Here is a 9,338-nt window from a genome sequence, read left to right as displayed (position 1 = left end):
AGTCTAGTTCTCGCCTAAGTTTCAAAAATCCTACCGAGTGATGAGCAAACCTCACACTCGGAGGCTTAGCTACAGTCCAGTACTCGCCTAAGTTTCAAAAATCCTACCGAGTGGTGAGCAAACCTCTCACTCGGAAGCTTAGCTGCAGTCTAGTACTCGCGTAAGTTTCAAAAATCCTACCGAGTGATGAGCAAGCCTCTCACTCGGGGGCTTAGCTGCAGTCCAGTACTCGCCTAAGTTTCAAAAATCCTACCGAGTGATGAGCAAACCTCACACTCGGAGGCTTAGCTGCAGTCCAGTACTCGCCTAAGTTCCAAAACCACCCTTGTCCACAAGGATGACGAAGTGCAGGTCGACTGCAATCCTCCCACAGAGCTGCGCTACAAGTACAATGTCCGCTCCATCCCTATCTGCAAGGATGACGAGGTATAGGTCGACTGCAATCCCCTCACGGAGCCACGCTACAAGTACAATGTACGTTCCATCCCTATCCGCAAGGATGACGAGGTGCAGGTCGACTGCAACCCTCTCACGGAGCTACGCTACAAGTACAATGTCCGCTCCATCCCTATCCGCAAGGACGACGAGGTGCAGGTCGACCGCAACCCTCTCCTCGGAGCTGCGCCACAAATACATTGTGCGCTCCATCCTTATCCGCAAGGACGGGGAGGTGCAGGTCGACTGGGATATCTCCTTCAGAGTTGCATCTCGAAGGATATTCCGAGTGAAGAACAAGTTCTACTCGAAGATAAACGCAAGCATATACAGAAGATAAACCAAGATCGGATAAAATCTCAAGAGTTTCAAAATGAAGATAAAAGTACTCGGGCATCAGGCCCGAAGGAGTTTAATGGTTACAGAAACCACTCGGCATTTCGAGGCAAATTTAAGGCAAGTTTAAATTTCAAGTTTGTTCATTCGGCAGGAGGAGGGCTTGCAGGCTTGACGAATTCGTCCAAGTCAATTCCATCAGCGATCCGAGTGGCAGCAGCGATGAAAGTCTCCATGAAGGACTGGAAGTCATGCCTTTTGGTGTTGGCGACCTTGATCGCCGCCAGCTTATCTTCGAGGGCTTCCTTGCAGTGGACTCTTACCAGCGACAGAGCCACGTCAGCACGACATCGGGTAGAGGACTTCTTCCATTCTTGAACCCGACCGGGGACCTCATTGAGTCGAGACATCAGAGACTCGAGATCATTTTGAAGCATTGCCCTTGGCCAGAGCGATGAGTCGATGCGCGAAACTGCCACCTTCAGACGGCCAAGATAACTTGTAACACTGGCGACGCGGGATTCCAGCCGAAGCGCATTCATGGCAGCCTCGTCTTCGACTGGAGAAACGATAGGGTCCAAACCCAGCTCAATCCGTCCAATCTCTTCTTCAAAGTTTTGGCAGAATTCTGCAGTCAAGGAATTAGTGAGTCGACTGGACAGGACTAACTTGCAAACAGTAAAGCAGTCGGTTTAGAAGGGGTACCTTCAAGCATAAGAAAGAGCTTCTTGGCGAGGGTTCTCAGATAAGCTTCCAAGTCATTTCTCTTACGAGCCATGGCTTCCAGCTTCTCGTTCAGAGCCACCTTATCCTTCTTCAGACGAGTTGCCTCTCGTTTGGATTCAGTGAGAGAGGACTTCAGCTTGCTTACTTCCTCTTCCAGCACTCCGACTGAAGCGAGCTTCTTGTCAGCAAGGGTAGTCTTCTCTTGAGCCTCCTTCTGCACAGCTGCAAGATTCAAGTCCTTCTTCTCCAGAGCCAACCTCATTTTCTCTGCAAAACAAGCATTTAGATCAAAAGAAAGATCGAATGGATAATTTAAAGGAAGATCGACATGAGCAGTCGACAGGCAGTTACCTTCCATACCGGCAACTTCATCTTGAGCCTTCTTCAAGTTTTGTTGGGCCAGCTCTAGGTCAAGGTTGAGTTGCCTCTGCTTCACCTCAAATTCGACGAACTTGGAAATGAGAGTACAAGATTTCTGCAGAGAGTAAAAGACATATCAATCAACAAGATCAAAGATTATTTACTTCTGAGTGAATAAAACTTCAAAGTTTACTCAGACCCCAACCGACTGCCAGTAGTCGACTGCGGTCTCGGGGACTACACCCAGTGGGTGCACTTGGCGTGCCCCCACTGGTTCAGATTCCACTCGGGCGGTCCGCCCAGGTCAAGTGGAAGAAAGGAAAGAGAAAGAAGTGCTCAGACCCCAGCCGACTGCCCGAGTCGACTGCGGTCCCGGGGACTACACCCAGTGGGTGCACTTAGCGTGCCCCCACTGGTTCAGATCCCATTCGACCAGACCGAGTGGAAGAGTGCAAATACTAAAGACAACAAAACACCCAGTGGGTGTACAGATTTGAAGCAGACAATAAGAGATTGTACGAAGGAAAATATTTAGGTAGCATATCCTAATAGAACAAGTTCAGTCGGAGGTCAACTTGCCTAGACATTGGCTCAGAGAGCCGCGCTGGCGTCGTAAGCAGCCTGGCTATTGTTGTGCACCGCCTTCATCCGCTCCATCATTACGCCAGCCTGACGGATAGCCTCTACAGCGGCGTTCGACTGGATTTCCGGAACATGGTAGGTGGTGAAGAAGGGGACAGACGGTCCAGATGCAGCAGCTTGGAGCTCCGAGGCATGAGGTTGGATGACTGAAGAAAACACTGGTACAGTCGACGGTGTGGGGCGTTCACTCGACACTGGGACAACAAAATTTACAGAGGCTCTACCTGCATCTTTAGGCTGTTGGACTGTTGGTTATGTTGCTAGTTCCGACTGGGATATCTTGCCAGCTGCTGCTTTCTTGCTCCATCTGGGCCTCGGTATCACGTCTTCATCGTCATCCGGAAGCTCGATAACATTGAGTGGGGCTGCAAATAAATCAGTCGACCTCAAGTGAATCACCAGAATTTAATCGACCAAATAATCAAGAACAAGATCGCGAGAATTGTACCTAGGTTGGAGGTAACCACATCTTCCATCTCCTCGTCTCGGTACTGGTGGGTGGAAGTTCCAGAAGTGGCAGCACTGCAAATATCAACATTCAGTCGGTTACGTTCTGTTACCCAAGTCAACCAAAGGATCAGGCCAGATTGTTACCCAGAGACAGTGGGAATGACCACTTTGATTTTGGGCAAAGCCTTCGGCGGTTTGGAAGATGTGGCCTTCGGTGGTTTCGGCACTGGAGGCGGCCAGTCTTAGGCTGCTTCGGTGCCTTCTCGGTCGGCATTGGAGAAGACGTCCAAGGGCGCTTTGAAGACTACCCAGTTGGCGCGGCCACCAGGTCGGGGGTGCTTGCCAGGTCGTGAGCGTGTTTGGACCTTCTTTCTCCGCGAGGAGGCGAGTCGGCCTCTTCTTCATCACTCGGGTCGTAGCTCTCCTCGTCCTCCTCTGCATTCGAGTGCCACTCGCCACTCTCGCCTCCGCTCGCCTCTCCCTCGAGATCTTGCTCCTGCACTCCATTGGGCATTGAGTACATATCAACAAGAGCCTGAAAGACAACGAACAAAAGAAAGACAGTCGGCCGTCAACAAGATGTTACATGGTAAATCAAGAAGACACTCGACAATGCAGGATTGTACCTGTTCTGGCTGGCGCAAATGGTCGAATGGAACCACCCTCCTGGACCCCCGGGGGTTATCCTGTTGCCAGTAATGCCTCTCAGCCACTGCTCCACCGTGTCCTCACTGACATCCTCCGGGTGGATCTGAGTGGAATCCTCGAGTCCCGAGTACATCCACATCGGATGGTCACGAGCTTGGAGAGGTTGGATACGTCGACTGAGGAAGACCTCCAGCGGGTCCTGCTATGTCTTGAGCTTGCGTTGGTTTTCCCCGAAGAGGAAGGGATGATGCAGTATAGTAGCGTAAGTATTTCCCTTAGTTTTTGAGAACCAAGGTATCAATCCAGTAGGAGGCCACGCTCAAGTCCCTCGTACCTGCACAAAACGATAGCTACTCGCAACCAACGCGATTAGGGGTTGTCAATCCCTTCACGGTCACTTACGAGAGTGAGATCTGATAGATATAATATTTTTGGTATTTTTGGTATAAAGATGCAAAGTAAAGAGTAAAGGTAAAGTAAAAAAGCAAAACAAGATTAAAGTGATGGAGATTGATATGATGAGAATAGACCCGGGGGCCATAGGTTTCACTAGTGGCTTCTCTCAAGATCATAAGTATTCTCGGTGGGTGAACAAATTACTATTGAGCAATTGACAGAATTGAGCATAGTTATGAGAATATCTAGGCATGATCATGTATATAGGCATCACGTCCGTGACAAGTAGATCGAAATGATTCTGCATCTACTACTATTACTCCACTCATCGACCGCTATCCAGCATGCATCTAGAGTATTAAGTTAAAAACAGAGTAAAACCTTAAGCAAGATGACATGATGTAGAGAGATAAATTCATGCAATATGAAATAAACCCCATATTATTATCCTCGATGGCAACAATACAATACGTGCCTTGCTGCCCCTTCTGTCACTGGGAAAGGACACCGCAAGATCGAACCCAAAGCTAAGCACTTCTCCCATGGCAAGAATTACCAATCTAGTTGGCCAAACCAAACGGATAATTCGAAGAGACTTGCAAAGATAATCAATCATACATAAAAGAATTCAGAGAAGATTCAAATATTATTCATAGATAGACTTGATCATAAACCCACAATTCATCGGTCTCAACAAACACACCGCAAAAAGAAGATTAATCGAATAGATCTCCACAAGAGAGGGGGAGAACTTTGTATTGAGATTCAAAGAGAGAGAAGAAGCCATCTAGCTACTAACTATGGACCCGAAGGTCTGAGGTAAACTACTCACACTTCATCGGAGGGGCTATGGTGATGTAGAAGCCCTCCATGATGACGGCCCTCTCCGGCGGAGCTCCGGAACATGCCCCAAGATGGGATCTCGTGGATACAGAAAGTTGCGGCGGTGGAATTAGGTTTTTGGCTCCTGTTCTGATCGTTTGGGGGTACGTATGTATATATAGGAGGAAGGAGTACGTCGGTGGCGCACCGAGGGGCCCACGAGGCAAGGGGCGCGCCCTAGGGGGGGCACCCCCCACCCTCGTGACCTCCTCTTTGACTCCTTGGAGTAGGGTCCAAGTCTCCTGGATCACGTTCGCTGAGAAAATCACGTTCCCGAAGGTTTTATTCCGTTTGGACTCCGTTTGATATTTTGTTTCTCTGAAACACTAAAATAGGCAAAAAACAACAATTTTGGGCTGGGCCTCCGGTTAATAGGTTAGTCCCAAAAATAATATAAAAGTGGAAAATAAATCCCAATATAGTCCAAAACAGTAGATAATATAGCATGGAGCAATCAAAAATTATAGATACGTTGGAGACGTATTAGGCATCCCCAAGCTTAATTCCTGCTCGTCCTCGAGTAGGTAAATGATAAAAAGAGAATTTTTGATGCGGAGTGCTACTTGGCATAATTTCAATGCAAATCTTCTTAATTGTGATATGAATATTCAGATTCGAAAGATTCAAGACAAAAGTTTATATTGACATGAAAATAATAATACTTCAAGCATACTAACAAAGCAATTATGTCTTCTCAAAATAACATGGCCAAAGAAAGTTATCCCTACAAAATCATATAGTCTGGCTATGCTCTATCTTCACCACACAAAGTATTTAAATCATGCACAACCCCGATGACAAGCCAAGCAATTGTTTCATACTCTAACTTTTTCAAAACTTTTTCAATCTTCACGCAATACATGAGCGTGAGCCATGGATATAGCACTATAGGTGGAATAGAATGGTGGTTGTGGAGAAGACAAAAAGGAGAATGTCGGGGAAACTGATCCACCAACACCTATGGGGACAGGGCCCCTTTCGGTTCGGAGGGGGGCGGAGGCCGCACAAAGAGCGGATCGAGGCAGTACACGCGAGCAGTTTTACCCAGCTTCGGGCCGCACGGATGCGTTAAACCCTACTGCTGCTTGTTTGTGTGTATTGAATTCTTGCTCAGGAGCGATGGACGCTATCAGACTGAGCGTGGGAGTGTTTCTGGTGTTTCGAATGAGCCCCCCCCTCTACGTTGCGCTTGGGCCTCCTTTTATACTTTCAAGGGGTCACCGACAGGTGGCAACGTAGACTAGAAGGGTAAAAATGGAAAAGGATGCGGTAGGTGCAGCTACCGCTACTGTGGACACAGTGCACCCTACCTAACTCTGACGGCAGGGGACAAGGTCATTGAATGCCTGTCTGAGTTGCCTAAACAGTGCAAAAAGTGACCGTTAGGAGCGCCACCGTTTGCCACGATGGCCTTCTCTTCATCTCCGCTTGCCACCGCGCACCCCTAGCTGCGCGGCCTCCTGCCATGTGTGCTTGGGAGAGTCCTAGAGCGACACGTTAGCAGGTGTGCTGGAGCGCGGGCACGAAGTGGGGGTTTCCCACGGCAAGCTCCTTGCCGCGGTCGTCGTCTTGTCGTGTTTGGGAGCTTGTTGCTCACCGGGCCTTGCCGGGACGTGTGGTGCATCGCGGAAAGTTTCTTGAAGTGCCGTGGTTGGCCTTCCCGGCAAGCTCCTCTTGCCGGGGCCTTGTCTCTTCCCGGCAAGATCCTCTTGCCGGGCCTTGTCTCTTCATCTTGAATGCTTTGTTCTTGAAGGGGCTCCAAGGGAACCCATGGAGGACCCTGGCGGTCGTTCGGCAAGCCTTGCCGCGGGGCGCTGCAACTGCCCGTGCACGAGTTCGGGATACTAGGGTACCCCTACTCTAGTACACCGACAGGAGCCCCCGGGCCTGGGCCATACACGGTGCCGAGCACTGTTGGGCCAGGCCCAAAACAGGGCACGGGCACGCGCGGGCCTGGGGTATGCCGAATCTAACTCCGTATCCACCGCACCCCCCGCAACGGCACGCGTCAATCGCGGCATCATGGGGGAGATCGTGGGTGGTTCTTTATTCGGAAAGAGCGCAACGTCCGCCCCCTCCTCCTTATAAGCAGGGGAAACAGGGGTATTTCCCCTATCTTCGTCATTCGCTGCTGCAATCTCAGAAACCTCCGCTGCCCTCCTCCGCTTCCAAAGTCGAAAGAGAGCAGCGCTCCGCTCCCGTCGCCGCCGCCACCACCAGCGCCGTCGATCTCCCCCACCGCCTCTGCCATGGCTCCGAAGCCCGGAAAGGGGAAGGCCGCGAAAGCTGTGAAGTCGACCGAAGCGCAGCGGCTCGAGGCGCTGCGGAAAAAGCGGGCCACCTTCCTCCCCGAGCTCTCCGCAAAAGATCTGAGGGAGTGGTACTATCTCTTCTGGTCGACAGAGACACGGGCGCATCCGTGCACAAAGGTACTCTCCGCCATCACCTTGCAAGAAGCTCCAGTTGGCGGGTACCCTTTCTTTGCCGTGTTCTTCTACTGCGGGCTCTGCCCGCCATTCTCTGATTTCTTCTGTGATATCATGAACACCTACGGGCTCCACCTCCTTAATTTTACCCCCAACGCCATCTTGACCATGGCAGTTTTCGCCCATCTATGCGAAAACTTTGTCGGAGTCCACCCCAACGTAGCTCTCTTCCGCCATTTCTTCATGCCCCGTGTCGAGAGAGGGGAAACCCTTGCCGGGGGGATCGCCTGGATCTCGCGAGCCGGCAAGAAGGAGACCTATCTGGAGGGGGAGCTCCGCAGCAAGTGGGATGAGTGGAGAGCAAACTGGTGCTGGGTTGTAGAGGAGAACCCGCAGCCGTTCACCGCCCTGCGCCAAGCCCCAGCAGTGCGAGGCAATGATTGGAGCGCTCTGTCCATGGACGATGACAAGTTGAAGATCGCCACCACCCGGATCTTGCGCCTCAGGCTTGCCGGGTTGACTGTAGGAGCTGTCGGCGCAGATTTCCTCCGCCGCCGCATCGCCCCTCTGCAGGCGAAGGGGAGACCCGCCTGGGAATTTGGAGGCCCGGCAAACATCATGAGGTTGCGCCCCGGCCTCAACTTCAATTTCACCATCATAGAATTGGACGGGATACTTAAGGAAATATTCAAGCACGACCCGCAGCATCCCGAGTGGTTCAGGTTGCCGACAGGCGTTGTGCCTCTGTGTAACAACTCCTCGCGCGACAGCATCTGCGCCATGATGCCGTTGTGTGACTCGCACGGGATCGCTCCAACTTGGCAAGAGCCCGCCGGCGATGTCGTGCAGCAGTTCTTCGACAGCCTAGTGGAGGTGGCGGTCAATGCTGACGAGAAGAAGCTCCTCACCCGCGACACCACTGATCAAGAGATGGAGCGCATCGCCACCAGGGCGGAAGAGGCGGCGGCAGCCGTGGCCGCGGGTGAATTCGGGTTCACCGTGGAGGAAGCGGACGCGGCGTTGGCGATGAGTCTTACCGAACGGGAGCAGCCCGAAGAGGAAGAAGAGCTCGCCGCGCCCGACGCCGAGTCGAACGAGCCCGCCGAGGGTGCGAGCGGCCCGCCATCTCCGAGGAGCTTGCCGCGAGTAGGGCCCGCAGCGCAGCCCCCAGCGCAGCCAAGAAGGCGCCCCCGCAGGGCCGGCGACGTAGCAGGGCGGCAAGTGGGCCAACAGCCGCAGCGTCGCGCGACGCACTCTACCGCGGCAAGTACGGTTGCCGCGGGAGCGCCTCCCGCCGCAGCGACAACTGAAGCGGGGCCGTCTCGGGCTGGCGCCGCAGTCCCCGCCAAGCGGCCAAGGGATCCCACCCCTCCACCTCGTCGCGCCGGGGGTGGGCCGAACATCGACCTCTCCGCGCTCAGCTCCGACGAGGAGGAAGAAGAAGAAGAGTAAGATTCCCTTGCTTGTTCTTGTAGTTCTTCAACTTGCTGATCTTGTCTTGCATCGGATCTGATCCACCCTGGGCTCTTCTTTTCAGGACTCTGGCCCAGAGGGCGGCGAAGAGGGCCAAGGCTCAGGTGGTGGTCATCGAGGACGAGCCCACTGCGACGACAGGAGGCGCGCCCGAGACCACCTTGCCGGATCCGGCCATCACTTCGCAGAGCAGCCCCCAGCGCAGCCCCCAGCGTCAGCATATGGTTTACTTTCTGCTTCTGGGTGCGCGCGGTTGCTCTTTTCCTTTGTCGACATCTAATTACTGGTTTGTTTGTGCAGGAGCAGAATAGCTTCATCAGGAGGGCATGGTGATCTCCTCCGACTCGTCGTCTGCTTCGACTACGCCGCCAAGGGCGGACCCCCCGGCAAGGGAGCGTCCTCCGGTAAGTGAGGAGCCTCCGGCAAGGGAGGAGTCTCCGGCAAGGGACAGTGCTAACGATCCGCCGGTGGTGGAGGTCATGACAGCAGATCCTAGCATAGGTAGTCCTTCTTGCCCGAAACTTTCCTTGTAGTCTTCTGCTGATTTCTCTTCTCGGATACTTG

This window comes from Triticum aestivum, chromosome 1A, assembly GCF_018294505.1.
Source record: "Triticum aestivum cultivar Chinese Spring chromosome 1A, IWGSC CS RefSeq v2.1, whole genome shotgun sequence".
NCBI classification, from domain to species: Eukaryota; Viridiplantae; Streptophyta; class Magnoliopsida; order Poales; family Poaceae; genus Triticum; species Triticum aestivum.
This window is presented reverse-complemented; position numbering follows the sequence as displayed.